Genomic DNA, 15,440 nt, shown 5'->3' on the forward strand with positions numbered 1-15,440 from the left:
AACTGAATCAACTGAACTGTCACTGAAAAACAAAAAGCTTACAGTACAAGGAAGGAAAAAAACTGAACAGAGTTATGGCTATATTGGTATAATGGCTAGGGATAGAAACCTTCTGGGCAGCTTTCCTCAAGAACGAAGTCTGTCAAAGACATGGCACTATTGCCAATCCCATTTTTGCTCACTGATAATGACTAAGCAGGTGACAACTAGATTTTGCAAAATATGTCATATTATTCTTCTTTCCTCTCTTCTGTTCATTTCATCTCTCAGTTGTTCCTTGTTCCTGATGGAGAATCTAAACTTTCCAAAGTAGGTACTGTTTCCATGAAGGGCTTGTACAATGCCTAACATCTTGAGTTCCCAATCCTCATTAAAGTTTGTAGATACTGCTGTAATGCAAGTGATCAATAATAACATTAGGGTTGGTTAAATTAATAATCTGAACTCCCCAACAGGATGACAATTGGAAGATGTTGTGCGTTTCCTCATGGAATATTGCCATAGCAGTATTTGAGGTATTTGTCCACCTCTCAGACTTTTTAAATACAAACAGCTTTCAGAGAAAACTATAATGAGCTGACTTGCTCAACGGTGATGGTCAATCCTCCAGACATTCAGAGATTAATCTCAGAAAAACCTCTCAAAGTTTGTTGTTACTTACCCAAAATTATTTGGAATTTTTTTGTTTGTTTTCATTTTGGTAACAGGCTCTTTTTCTTCATCCTGTCCTTCAGTTATACCCTTCTTTCCCCTTTAGTTTATCCCTCACTTACATTATCCCCTTTGAATATCTGATTACAATCCTCATTCAAATTTTTCAGTACTTGATTCTGATCTCCACTGCATGGGTATAAGTAGGGATAAGTTCCCTGGATATAAATGGAATAGCACTGGTGAATGTCTTTAAGTAAATAAGAATCAGACACACTGACACTACTACTCGACCCTCCAAATCCCATTTGCTTTTCTTTTGTTCTTCCCCTCTCTTTTCTTATATTTAAGTTTCTGTTCAGATAGACTGGAACCTTTAAAAATAATTTGTGTTTGAGCTGAAGCTCAGACTAGTTCCTATTGTCCACTCACCTCTCCACTATTTAGAACAGCAGTGTTGTATATTCCACATGAGAAACCATGTATCAGTCAATGCATGAATTAGAGTAAGAAACAGCTGATAAATTGAAGGTGCTTCTTATTTGTGACTAAATAAGTATACCCATTTACTGCTTGTTAAGGCCACCATTATCATCTAGTTGGATCTGGATAAACTACTTTGGGTTTTCTAGTCTGAGTTCCTACTTACCACATTCCATTTTTTCACCCAGGTCCCATATCTTGAATCCAGTAATTTGTTTTGACTGAAGCACAACTGAGTCCAACATTCTTGCTTGATATGAACAGACTTGAACTTTTTTGGCTTTTTTTCTGGATATTGTTTTTTTTTATTCCATGACATGCCCTGGAATTATTAACCTCCTAAACAAAACCATAACAGGTCATTCTCTTACAGGTCCTGTATTATACTGATTGCCCAGATGTTTCTTTTCCCTGCAATTACCTCGTAGCATAGTAACTTGGTCAAACAAATTATATAAAAATAATCAATCTTGCACAGGGGCCATGGATCACATTTTCAAAGGTACTTAATTCCTTAACTATCGAGACAGTTCTCCTAAGTGCTTTGGAAAATCTCATATGTAACTGTCTGCCGCCTTGAGGGTGCATGTAGACATGTCGATGCGCTGTAATTACAGCATGTTGGAGCAAACTTGATTCATCGGGTCTGCTGGAGTATACTAATTAGCGTGCTCCAGCCAGCCTCCATGTATCAGCATCCCTTTGCTTCAAAATGGTGGAAAGGCCCTTCAACTAAAGCTTGTTCAATGAGTTTTACTTAAAGTGTCCCCACTGCCATTTTGAAGTGTGGGGATGCTGATACAAAAGATCATGCGGTGCTTTAATTAAAGCAACTCTCAGAGATGCTCTAATTAAAGTGCCCCCCAACCTCCAAAGCACATGTAAAACACTCTAAGTGCCTAAATACTTTAAAAAACATCCCCATGTGCCTTTGCATAGAGTTGTATTCTTTAGTATCCCATTGGGGTTGCTCAAGTACTACCCTGAAGGGAGTTGATGACAACGTAGATGCAAGAGGTAATGAAGTCATCAAGGTAATCAAGGTGTCTCTGACCATAACAGAGGTAGGTGATCATGATCATGATTGGTGCTTCAAGTAAATGATGGGAGACACCAATTGTGGTAACTACAGTAGCTATCTTCCTTTTCTATTTTACTTGGATTCTCTGTGTCAAAGTCTCTTTTTAGTATTTTGGTCAGTAAGTGGATGTTTTCTGGATGAAGCTTTGACCTTAGCAAAATGTATCTACCACATTTTGGAGTAAAATATAATTATTGTTCTGTGCATAGCTCTAAGCTGATGACCTCACACCGGTTTTCTAAAGCATTCCAGGATCTTATATATTAAAAAAACTCTGCTGTTTGGTGAACTGTTTATATGCTAATCTTTTACATGTAGCTTTTCATTTGTCAGTTGTATGTTCTATTTCATATTCATAGAATAATTGCTTAGTATTTAAATATGTTTACTAAAGTCTTATTAATATACTCATTGTAAAGTTAAATATTCACTTTTGACTTGTCTCATTTCCAGGGTGTTTATTGTCGGACTGGTTCTTGTGACAAGATATCATCTTGATCTCTTGGAAGGTTTTGTGGCCTCCAGCTACTTTAGTGAGTGCACTTTTATAATCTATAAAATCTTGGTTTCAAAAGTAGATTAGGGAAAGAAAACTTGTTCTCTACAATATAAATACAGATTGCACTGATTAGTACTGTTTCTGTGACTTCTGTTTTTACTGGCTAGACACCATCAGTCCTAGGCTTAAGCACACTGGGAGGGGGACCAATTAACTGTTAATCCACAGTCAAATTACTGATTAGGGCAAGAGAGTGGGCTTGTCCCAGCCAGTTTGATAGTTTTGTATTTTTAAATCCTATTCCAAGATGATCTTTCTGCAGAGATTCCAATTAAAAGAAGTTTATTTAGCGTCTTGTGACTTACAGCAAAGACTTAAAAAGATTTTTAAATGATCCTTGAAATGGACTGTCTTCTTCCTGAAAGCTGGCAATACATTTTCTTAATCACCATGAACATTCTTCTCACTTGACATGTAAAACCAAGCTTGAATTAAATATTTTGGAATCTGACCCAAATTTTATAGATTTAATCCTTTGAAATTCCATGACTGTATAATTAGTACATTAGCACTATCAAAATTAGATTCCTCATTATGCCAGCAACACCATTACCATATTAGATAAATGAGCAAGTCAAGTGGAAAGCTTGTCATTAAACAAAGGACTGTCTCAATATACATGATAAAGAATGTGCATTCCTTTGTAGTATTGTCTATAAATTAAACAAATAATCTGGGACAGATTCCACCGTTTTTACACATTTCTACTGCATACCTACTCAGGCAAACACCTTTAAATTTTTTCAAAGTTTACTCTACATCATGTCAGCAAAAGACCTGCTCATTGCATTTTCAGACATTGCAACATGGTGATTTTAGTGTGATTTATTATGAATATTCAAAATACTGCCAAGATTCATAGCTTGAAAGGAGGAGTATGTTGTAAGTATAAGCATAGTTGTCAAAAGTATATACATCTAGTTATAGAACAAAAGTAACAAAAAGAAATATTTTCTGTTATGTAATATATAAATATAACTTGTTGTAAAATGTTTGGGTCAAATTTAAATATTAACATAAGCAGATACTTGTAACAGCTATCATGGTTTTGTAGATGTCATAGCCTTTCAGTCTTTCTATCTCTAATTGTTATATATGGCACTTCAGTGCCTAACAGATAATAATGGGAGTTACCTGTGCCAATCCCCTGGGTATGCTTCTTAACCTGATATAGCTTATTTGCTTTAGCCATTTTGGTTATCTCCTATTATAGTAAGTCCTTTGGGTCTTTGGTAATTAATCTGAGTGCAGAAAAAGAGATTTTTATTTTCATATGAAGTTGCTTTAATATTTTGGGCACACCCAAGCTACTTACAAGCTAATGATCTTATAGATACCCACTCCACCTGTGCAGCTAAACCACTTTCATTTTAACTGCATGAAAAATACCAGAATCATTCAGAAATGGAAGTTGTAGAAGAATCAAAGTTTGGTAGACATGAAGAAATAGCATATCAGGCTACAGGTGTGAGTATTTTCACTTGTCTATCTGAATTTATTCAGTAAATAGATGTTGGCCAGTGGCAGGTAAGGAGAGAAATACTTTAAGTGGGTGTAAGCAGTTGGAATCCTCACTTGTTTCTTGACACAATGCACACATGTTGGATCTGGTCCAGGCTTATGCTTCTCTTGAGGATTGCCTCTATTATAAACTTGAATAACAGTAAATCCATACATCCAGCTTTTCTCTGTGTTTTGTTGCTCCTAGACAAAGGGTGGCCAAGCTGCAGCATGCTTGCCACGAGTTGGATATGCAGCTGCTGTGTTTGGCACATGAGATCTGGCAGGGAGCAGGAAGAACAGTGCAAATAAGCAGGGAGGAGAGAGCAGAGCTATGGATCATGCAGGGGAAGGGTGTTGGAATGGCACTTAGGAAGGGGTGGGGCCAAAAAGGTTGGTCCTCACCAGGATGAAATCTATGAAACTATCTATGAAACTTGGCATCTTGAGCAACATGTCTTGGTTCGGGAGGAGAGGTGGGATGAGCACTTGTTTGCCTTGTGAGCAGTCCTGTACCCTGCCTTCCCCACAACCATAGGAACTGAGCTAGAGTAGCCCCACGCCATCCAGCTGTAGGAGCTGGATGCCAGCACACAGCAGCAGCAAACTTGGCTGCCTGGCCATCGGAAGGTCTTACCTGCCACAGGGACTTAGACCCCCGCTGGCCCTGCAATGTCCCAGCATCATGTTCCTACAACCAGATGGTATGGAGCTTCAAAACTCTTCTTTGAACTCACCTGACCCAGATTGTTGTCTTTGTAGGTCAATTCTCATAGTGCCATGCTAGGGGCACCTAACAGCTGCTCTAATTTATGTTGCATGGCACTGCCCAGAAGGGGATTTAAATGCAAAATAGAATTAGTTTAGTGTACAAGCATCCCAACAAAAGCCTTCTTATACCTCTTTTTCACTGCTATACAACTAGCCTGTACGTCACCAAAGGAGCCACACTTACCTTGAATTGATCTTTCCTAGGATGGTTAGTCTGGCTTTATGGCTAAATGATGCCAACAGTACATCACAGTGTGTTAAAGGAACTAGCTCCAGTAGGTCACCTAGGATTTAATATCTTTTGTAATAGAACGGCAGTGCATGATGGCTGTTTGAGTAGTGAATAAGTCTGTTCAGAAACTTGGGATGTGATCAAAGAGACATCCTGAAGCTTCAGCCTTACCTTCTTTCATTAACCATCCCAACATCCTCAACAGAAACAGTTTAATAGCAAAATATTATAAAGCATGATCAGATAGGTGCATACTTCTACAAAATGACTCCAGTTTCTGGCTGCTGGAGTAGAATGCACAGGCCTGAGTGAGGCGCCCAGGCTTCATATACAACACATCAGGAGAGTGAGACTGCAAACATGTTGCCTTTGTACCACCATAAAGTTTTTTTATGGGAAATCTGGGGTTCCCCCATTAGCAGAGGTGTGCCCTCTGAGTTGGACACAGCAGCCTGATACATGCTCCTGAGAAATCCCTTTCCAAAGAATTCCTGGGTCATGTCTCTCCAAACAGGGGACCTCAGGGTTCCTCATTTGCAGATGTCTCGCAGGATTCGGCCCCTGGAGCCCTGGGAGTGGCAGGGGCCAAACCTTGTGAGGCAATGGATGCCTCTGTCACCCAATGACATGGGTGAGTCTCCTGAGTCTGAGGGGGCACCCATGGATGCCATCAGTGGCATTGGCAGCGGGGCTGGAGCTGGCAAGCATCCACAGACGCTGTCAGTGGCGTTGGCAGTGGGGGCAGAGCTCTGCAGATGCTGGCATTGGCGTTGGCTGCAGGGCAATGGCATTGGCAGCGACAGCGGGGATGGCCCTATCAGAGCATTACTGTGCCTCCCCTACGCATCACCTATGCCCAATGCAGTGGATCAGTGGTGCTGGGACACATCCTGGCACAGCTGATGCAGGACAATGTCTGTTTATAGCTTTAGACACATAAGAAAGGGTTCCTAGACAGCTGTTACCTTGTAAATATTTTATCCAAGTTATGTCCATCTGTGATTGTGCATTTTGTGTAAGTGCTTGTACTGTAAAGCTAATAGGACCACATTTATATCCACTGTAAATCCATACTTCAAAGGGATCCTAAATTAGGTGTTGAACTTTGATAGAATGATGCTAGTTTATACCAGCTGAGGATCTGGGCTATAGTTTTATATCTTTAATAACTTGCCAGGATGGCTATCAACACACTGATTTGGAAGGGCATTTCCACCTGCTGAGACTGGTCATGGAGGCCAGGTACAGAAGTTACACTTATTGCACGGTAGGCACACAGAAAGCACTCTACAGCTGCAACTGAGCAGAAGATCAGGGCACAAAGAGCACTGTAAAAAGGGCAGATTATACTCTAAGATGTGGTATCAGACTTCATCTCAGTATGTTAGGGTGCCATAATGAACATCAGACCCATCACATGTATCAGCTCCCATCACGACTCATGGTAGATCACATTCCTTTGGCAACCCATGGTGCTTTGTGGCACCATACTCACCCTTTCCCCCCCACCTGACCCTGAGCCATGCTCTGGCCTTGGCTAGAGCTCATGTGGTCTGCCTAAACACTGGACCAGCCCTGCCCCCATGCTGTCACTGATGAGTCAGTGAAGCCCGTTTCCAAACCTTCCTCCCCCTCCTCCCTTCCTTGTTCCCTGTGGCCAGCTATGAGCCAATGCCTGGTATTACCTCTCAGTGTGCATATTCCATCTACCCTGTCTGGGCATTTGTAAAAATTGTAGCTTTCGATTAAGTGCTGTGCTGATTCCACATTCACAGGGGGGCTGTCCAAGATGTTCATCTTGTTTAGTGTTGTTTGGAGGTGTCTGTATCCATATCTAAATCTGTTCAGCTTGACCCATGCTTCTCTGTCAAGGTTGTGCCCAGTGGGGGACTCATTTGGTGTTGGTATAAAACACTGTAGGAATACATTTCAGACCGGATTACTTTGAATGATCACTTCATTTCCATTCACCCTACCCCTTATCTAAATGTAGTGCAACACAAGAGGCCACAGTACCTGGCCTGACAGGCTCTCCACAGGCCCAGAAACCTGGCAGCAGGGGAGCGGATAGTGTCTGTCTTTTTATGTCACTAATGCCCAAGGGTGCAGGGAATACTTGTGTGTGTGTGTGTAAGTTGTGCAGCCTGCTGTGAGTCTCTTTGCACTGTTAAATGCAGTGTCAAGCTTTTAAGTGTGACCATTTCTGGACCATGCAGGAGCACAGTAATCTGGTGCAGTGTATACCACTGCAAGTGTGGTGGTTCTGAGCACTTTGAGGTTGGCACCCCATGTTGTGCTGGCTAAATGTCTTAAGGCAGATACTGGTGCAGAGACTTGACTGCTGACCTTTTGAATGTGATGTTTGTAGATGAGGGAACGGTCTAAGGTAACTCCTTGGTAAATTGAGGTATGCTCATGGGGATGACTGTGGTTGCCTGCTCTGATATTCAGTGTGCTCTTGGCTCAATGATTATCCATGTGGAAGAGTGATAATACTGATTTATTGATGCTCCTCACTGACCTCATGCCTCTCTGACAACACCCCCGACCCCCATGCCACTGGTTTGGAATTGAGGTATGGCACCAGGCTCAGTTCTCCCTACTGTTGCTGGGGGGTTATCAGTTTGTGTTATATTGAGTGGGGCCATAGATCTGGGTAATTAACAGTTGACTGCCCCATCCCTTAATGCAGGGATTCCTAACCTTTTTATGCCGTGGCCGCAAACCACTGACCCGAAGTTACTGTGGGCCAGAAGTCACCACGGACCAGCAAACCATGGACCAGAAGTCACTGCAGACTGACAAACTGTGGACCAGCAGTGACCGGCATCCTGTGGGCAGGTAGCCAACCCTTTTTTATACTTGGTATACCCCCCTCCACACACCCCCTGCTGGAGAGGTGAGCTGAAGACAGAAGCAGTAAGGGGCCTAATTTCCCCCCCCCCTTTTTTTTTCATGGAGCCTGCCTGCAACTCCCACAGTGGGGGGGGGGGGGGGAGAGAGAAGGAGGGCTAGCTGCCAGCAAGATGAGCAGCTCCTGAGCTGTAGGGCACCCCAGTCATTCCCTCCATGGTGGTGCCTCCAGGGCTGCCTAAGTGGGCTGCTAGTGGGTGGGTGCTCCCCAGGAAGTGCTGCTACCATGAAGGGAAGGTCCAGGGCTACCTGCAGCTCAGAGCCCACCAGCAGCTTGCCTCCTGGCCACAGGAGAGGCGGGCAGGCTCCATGGGGAAAAAAGAGAAAAGGATCAGGACCCTCCCTGCTTTATTTTTTTTCACCCTCAGCAGAGCCTGCTCATGTGAGCTGCCACTGAGCTGAGCTGCCACCGAGCTATGCAGCCCCTGAGCTGCAGGGAAGCCTGGTCCTTTCCTCTGCATTGACAGGGTGTCGGCAACTTATCGGCAGTCCCCTCTGATGCCTGATACACAGCAAGCACCTTTATCACACAAACAGAATTTCAGCTGTCACAGTGGGGGACAGCCATCTAGCCACTGCAGACCCAGGTTCCACTGCAGGGGAGTGGCACAGCTTCTGCAAAGACAGGCAACTCCTTCACCTCTGATCCAAGCTCTGAAGTGGGTAATGTTCCACAGTTTTTCTTTATTAGGCACACAAAAAGTTTGGCAGCTGCAACATTTAAGTAAACCAAGGGGAGGCAGTTTCGTATGCACCAACCCCTCTGCTGCCCCAAGTTTTCATGTTTAAGTTGAGCATCTACAGCTTCTCCCCCACCACCCCAACATCATAACTGCCCAGTGCAGCCAGAGTCTTTCCCCATTCTCTCAATGTTAACTGAGAAGAAGGTTCCAAGTTCCAGAGTGGGCAACAGTTTTTGTGTAATAAACACACTAAAAGTTTAGCAGTGTCAACATTTGATTAAAACAAGGCACGTCTCCTCTTTGCACAGCATTTCCCCACACCCCAATGTGTGTTCCTGGGAGGCAGGAGAGGGAGATGGGAAGGAGGATGGTATGAGTTGTGGGTAGTGGTGCCTGTGACACAGGGCCAGAGGAATCTGGGGCTGGAGACTCATGACCCAGCACCAGGGTATGGGCAGTCAAAGCTGTCTAGCCCTAATCATTTGTGGAGGGTTCCTGGTCCACATGGGTGAGGAACTACTTCATGGATCCGGATAGCCTGCCATGATGTGGGGCCAGGACCACCAATATTGGTGGGGGTTGGGGAAACAGGTATCCAGGAGACATGTGCGCGTGCACACACACTAACTTGGTGAGCACAGAGCACACTGGGCATGTGTGGTGTGGCTGGCTGACGGTTCATGCCAAGCCACTACTGTAGCAGGTCCAGGTGGGTGGCTTCAGTGCTGTAGCAAAGCGGGGGGAGGGGGGGGAGAAGTGGGGCAAACAAAGTGAAGGGATGCTAACAGATGCTGCCCTGCTGAAGGCAGGGTGTGGGACAGAGCCATGAGTGGCTTACTTGAGGGGCGTGGGGACAGGGGAAGGGCATCTCCTGCCACTGCCTGCACTCCCAGGCAAGCACGGGGGGGGGGGAGGTTACCTCCGGATCTGTGCATGGGGCGAGGGTGGGCTGCCATTGCAGGCTTTTCCCTGGACACTAAACTTTGTTGTTACGGCACTAGGTGGCTGTGATATCCCCACCAGCTAATCGGGGGTGGCTTGGCCGTTCAGCTCCACTTGGGGGTCTTTGGCAGCCTAGGGACCCCACTGGGCATGCTGGGAGGTGTGCGAGAGCCCCCCTTGCCTGCTGTGCTTCGGCTGTGCATGTAGGCTTTGAGCTACCTACAAGGGCTAATGTGTGTTCTACTTCCTCCTGATCTAAAAAGGGTACAGCTCGAAAGTTAGTGTGTTTCTGCCACTGTTTTCTTGAACCTGTACCTGTGTTTTGTGGATAATTTAATATTTCCATTTGTTTAAATAATGAAACTATCCTATTACTCTATTTAATAATAGATCTTGTTTAAATAGAAGGCTCTAATTCAGTTTTTTAGAAAATGTATTATTAGGGGGATTTATGAATGCTTGCAATAATATTAATTCTGATATAATTGTAAACAGAAAAAAAAACAATTATTCCCTTTAAGGATGTTACTTGATGTTTCCTTGCAAAAGTCAGGAATTTTATCTTCCATTTATATTTGCTAAATCGAGCAGTCAGAAATCAAAGTTTTCTGACCGTGGAAAAATACATTCCCTCAATCTATAAAATGCAGAAAAAGAGATTTTGAAATAACTTTCAAGGCAAAATATGATTTGATTTTCTAAAAAGCCTTTCTATTATACTGAAGTGCTTGAACTATATTCATCTATGGTACTTCTCGCTAGGTTAATCTGATCTCCAAAAAAATATTTTTACAGTATTTTTTATAGTTATTAAAAATCCTGTTTCAAGACCAAGAAGAAAGATTCAGTTCTGAAGTATAGCAAATCAGCTAGATGAGCATGACAGAATGCAGTATAATCTGTCTGTCTCCTACTTTTTTGGACTAATTTATTTTTAAAAGGCACATATCATATCCAGGTTGTCACAGGCCAGCTGGGCACTGTGAGTGTATTAATTTTATCAGAGGCCAACTGGGCTGTTCAATTCAGTTTTCGATCAAGGAGGCAAAGTTGGGACTGAAGTAAAGGCAAATTTATTATAACTTACACACACAACAGTTAACAGAAAGATAAATGCAATAAGCAGATGATGCAGTATTAAAGAGCTAATAGTAAATAACAGATAATAACAACAGATAGATGGATCAATTCTGTTGCAGGCCAACTGGGCACTGTAAGGGTATTAGCCACTGGGCTGTTCAAAACAACAGATAGACAGACATGGGTCGGCAACTTATCGATAGTCCCTCAATGCCAGTACACATCAAGTAATTCCAGCGAAGTCAGGCATCCCTGATTGACGCTGTCAGAGGGATTACGGGGGAAATTCCCTTGATCAGGATCCAATCCTCACTCACACCGGGAGTCCGGGGTCTGGGTGTGGAACAGAAATGATCGTTCTGTTCCCTCCTTCCTGCTGGCTACCTGATGCATGCGCTTTTTATACCTAGTCTTATGTTAATCTGTTGGCCTCAGAGCCACTCACAATGTTGCCCTATAGCTGTCACCCTATGGGATTGAAAGGTGTTAAAAATTATCATAAAAGGTTACTACCCAAACTTGGGTTTATCCAATAAGCAAATTATGATGCAGCACCTTTAGGTTTGAAATTGACATTGCTCTGCCTAAGCTCCAACCCCTTTTAGGTTTCATTTGAATATGCTTTCTTAGGATGTGCTTTCCTGGAATGTGTTGGGTTTGCCAGGCAGTTGGATCCAGTTTTTTATCGTTAAAGCTGAACCCTGAGCAGAAACTGTTAGGCCAGCTAATCTTGCATCTACAACTTTGCCTATGGGGCCCAGTCAGTTCCACAAACAGTTAATTTTATCATTTTGGTCAAACTTATGATAGACAAGTTACATTTGCGGTTTACAAACTTACAAGCTTTATATTAACTAATATTACCTCTTTAGGCAAAATACCAAATGTCTCTAAGAAGCACATATTTATTGCTTATTAATCCCTCTGTTTCTTGCCGTCACACCAGGTAGGTTCTAGTTCTTTCCAGTCACCTCTGTTTTACTGTAGCAAGATCAAAACAATTTTCTGTTCAAGACCCACTCTTTAATTTAATCTCCCTGTTATGGATATTTTAGATGCTTAAGGCTGGACCCTTCAATACATCTGAGGCTGGGTGGTGGTTTTGTACCATCATTCCACTGCCTTGGTCTTAGGGACAACTAATATTGGTTGGATCACCAGCAAAGAAGAGAACTTCCTCAGGGACCTTTTATTCAGAGTGGCAATACATGAGACTCTAGAGGCTGATCTGCCAGCCCAGCAATTGCAGAAATTAATCGCATTCAAACCACACTCCTTACTGCTCTAGCACATTGACGGAACAGCCCCTACACCACTAAGAATAAGTGATATAAAATCTGCTTTTATTTCTTTTGAGGACTTTCCAGTCTGGCCATCCTCTAAATGATTTGTGTTGCTTCTGTGATTGTCACTGAGAAGCAGACCCTGCATACTAATTTTTAACTCTCACCTGGTCCATATCAAATCCTGAAAACAATGTTTTGTGGTCAGATAAAAGTAGCCTTGAGCATATGCTGAGAAATATGTCTGAGACAGGGCCTGGGAGCAGCACTAGATCAGTAAAAACTGGCTATGTCATTAATTTCTAGTCTTTGGTGTGCACTGAGCAGGAGCAAGTGGGCAGGGCATGTTCTCTGTGGTAGTCTTGGGTGCTGACCAGAGACAGTGTAGACAAGCTTTAAGACTGCACTTTTCAAATCAGGCTGCAGGCATCCATAGGGATTTGTGGTGAGCTTCTAGAGGGTATATGAGAGGAAGGGACGGGGAAAAATAAAAGGAGGAAAAAGGAAAAAAAAATCAAAGAACAGCTGCATATTCTCTCCTTGCTGGATGGAAGGGTTATGGCAGGGGTAGGCAAAATACAGCCCATGGGCCAGATTGCCAGGCCAATCTATCTGGCCCACAGAGACCCTAAAAAATTTAGAAAATTTTATATTTATCTGCTCCTGGCTGCCTATCAAAGATGACACGAGTCAGGGGCAGTAGGACCCAGGGGGAGTCGGCAGGACCCAGCAGCAATGCTGGCCCAGCCCTGCCCCACTCCCAACCTCCTCCCACCCATGCCCTCCCAACTGGAAGCCCCTGCCTGCTGCAGCTTTCACTGATTCCCTAGTTGTCTACCAGCCGCTCTTCCAACACGTGGCCCCCAACTGCATCGTGGGAACACAGGAGCACAAGGCCCATGCCGGTACCCCAGGGCCTCCCAGGAGTGGGAGGGTGTGTGTGTATACACATGTGTGTGCATGTGTGTGTGCAGTGAGGGAGGGACAGTGTGCGTGAGTGTGTGTGTGTGTGTGTGTGTGTGTGTGTGTGTGTGTGTGTGTGTGTGCAGTAAGGGACGGACAGCATGTGTGTTAATAGGGTGAGTCCTGCACACACACCCCAGCATACACATGCACCCATAACCCCCTTGCATTGCCATACATGCGGACCCCTTCACACACCACAGCCACCCTCTCCCCACACACATTCCCCACACCCCATATATCCCTGCACCCACAGCCCCACACCTATCCACAAAACCCACACACCCCCCCACACCCCACATACCCACACACCCACAGCCTCCCACAAGCCAATACCCACCCCTTTCATACCCCACCCCCTCCACAATATACAAGAGTAAGACTTCATTTTAAGTTATTATACAATCACTTCTATGTACACTACACAAACACATGTAGATCAGGACAAAAATATTTTTTTGAAATCAAATTAATGAATGCTGTAGATGTTCAATTTTTAGAATATAATTTGGTATCTTTCTGGTTACAGGTTGGCAAAACCCCTTGCTGAAAGTAGTATTTCCGGGGGCAAGGGGAAAGACTTCTGGTGGCAAAGGTCAGAGGTTAAGGGACAGGACTTCTGGTCACAAGATGGTGACCTAGGGACAGGGCACCTGTCAAGGGGTGGAGCTACCCATGCGACCCTCAACAGCTTGCTAAAACTTAGTAAGTGGCCTTCTACCCAAAATAATTGCCCACCCCTGGGTTACAGTGTGGCTATAGTGGTATAGTGCTGTTTTTTATTATCCATAATACAACATTTTTGGAGTGCACAACTGTGTAACATACTTAAGAAAAGTTTTGTTTCCCTCAAAAATTGAGAATCATTGATCAAAGCTGCTGCAGCTATATTTTGCCATTTAAGCTATGTACAATGCAGTTAGATACTGCCTATATTTTAATGAAGAGCCTTTAACATTTTCTACTTCCTCTGCTTGTGATATAGCTTTGTACCAAGTGTGCTGATGCTTAAAAGGGAAGGAACTAGGGAATCTATTTTAAGTTTATACCAAAACAAAAACAAAAAAAGAAAAAGAAAACCTTTTTCTTAACCTGTCTGGGGTCTTGTGAACCCAACATTCAGTCCTGCCTGTGGCAGGGGGTCAGGCTAGATGACCTGTTCAGGTCCCTCCTAACCCTAGCTACTATGAAACTATGAAACCAAGGATGGAGGCAACCCCTTGGAAGCTTAATATGGGGGGATATTATCTGGGGAGAGGGGGCATGACTGGATTGAAGCTGGGCAGGGTAACAGAGGCTGTCATTCAGGGTAACTGCTAACAGCAACTGAGCTCCCCAGAATGAATAACAAGCTGAAACAACAGGGACTTCCACCCAGAACACTGGTTATAGGCAAGGCCAGAGCCGTGGCTGAGCCACATGTACCAAGAAGTTTTCTACAAGTCTAACAAAACAGAAGAGCAGGGGAAGGATTGCTTTGTAACTGTGTGTCCATTTGTGAGAGATGGAAAGATCACAGAAACAGCAAAGGCAGCAGAAACCCAAGACCAGACAGAGAAAAACTTGTAGCATGACTGGGAAAAACCTAAGCAAAAAGAGCTTTTGGATAGAACTTTGGCTGGAAAGAGGCCTGAAGTTGCATGCAAAGAAAACTGCCTCCTGTACTTTTTCTTCTAGGTTCAGGAAAACCAGATGTCACAGGCATCCTTTGTAAATAAAAAGGATTTAGTTAAGGAAATAGCTGACTCCATCACATTTTCTAACAGGAAAAAAACACTGAATATGACACCTTGGCTGACAGTTTGGGTCAAAAGGATCGACAATATTAATTCCTGAATTTCTCTTATTCTAGTCCAAATCCCATGAATAAACTGATCTACATTTTTACCTGTCCACATAGTCCTAGGACATGCCCGGCAGGCCCGGACGAGCTCCATCCGAGGGTACTGAGGGCACTGGCTGATGTCATTGCACAGCCACTGGTGGTAATATTTGAACACTCGTGGCACACGGACCAGATCCCGGAGGACTGGAAAAGGGCCAATGTGGTCCCCATTTTCAAGACAGGGAGGAAGGAGGACCCAGGCAACTACAGGCCAGTCAGTCTCACCTCAATCCTAGGCAGTCTTTGAAAAAATTATCAAGGCTCACATTTGCGAGAGCCCGGCAGGAAAAATTATGCTGAGGGGAAACCAGCACAGGTTCGTAGCAGGTAGATCATGCCTGACTAATCTAGTCTCTTTTTATGACCAGGTTACAAAACGCCTGGACGCAGGAGTAGGGGTTGATGTTGTATACT

At 43.8% G+C, this 15,440-nt stretch overlaps 1 protein-coding gene across 2 annotated transcripts in view; it reads left to right on the forward strand.

Moving 5' to 3' along the window:
* NCALD (neurocalcin delta) overlaps positions 1–15,440 on the forward strand; it is a 210,791-nt gene that overhangs the window by 27,698 nt on the left and 167,653 nt on the right. Inside the window, exon 2 of one of the 2 annotated variants that reach the window (XM_019495744.2) lies at positions 2,669–2,748. The gene's annotated coding sequence lies outside the window, so the exon portion shown is untranslated. Of the gene's footprint in view, positions 1–2,668; positions 2,749–7,969; positions 8,119–15,440 lie in introns of those variants that run through there. The other variant, XM_059723835.1, reaches the window with a different exon arrangement.

This window comes from Alligator mississippiensis, chromosome 3, assembly GCF_030867095.1.
Source record: "Alligator mississippiensis isolate rAllMis1 chromosome 3, rAllMis1, whole genome shotgun sequence".
Taxonomy (NCBI): Eukaryota; Metazoa; Chordata; order Crocodylia; family Alligatoridae; genus Alligator; species Alligator mississippiensis.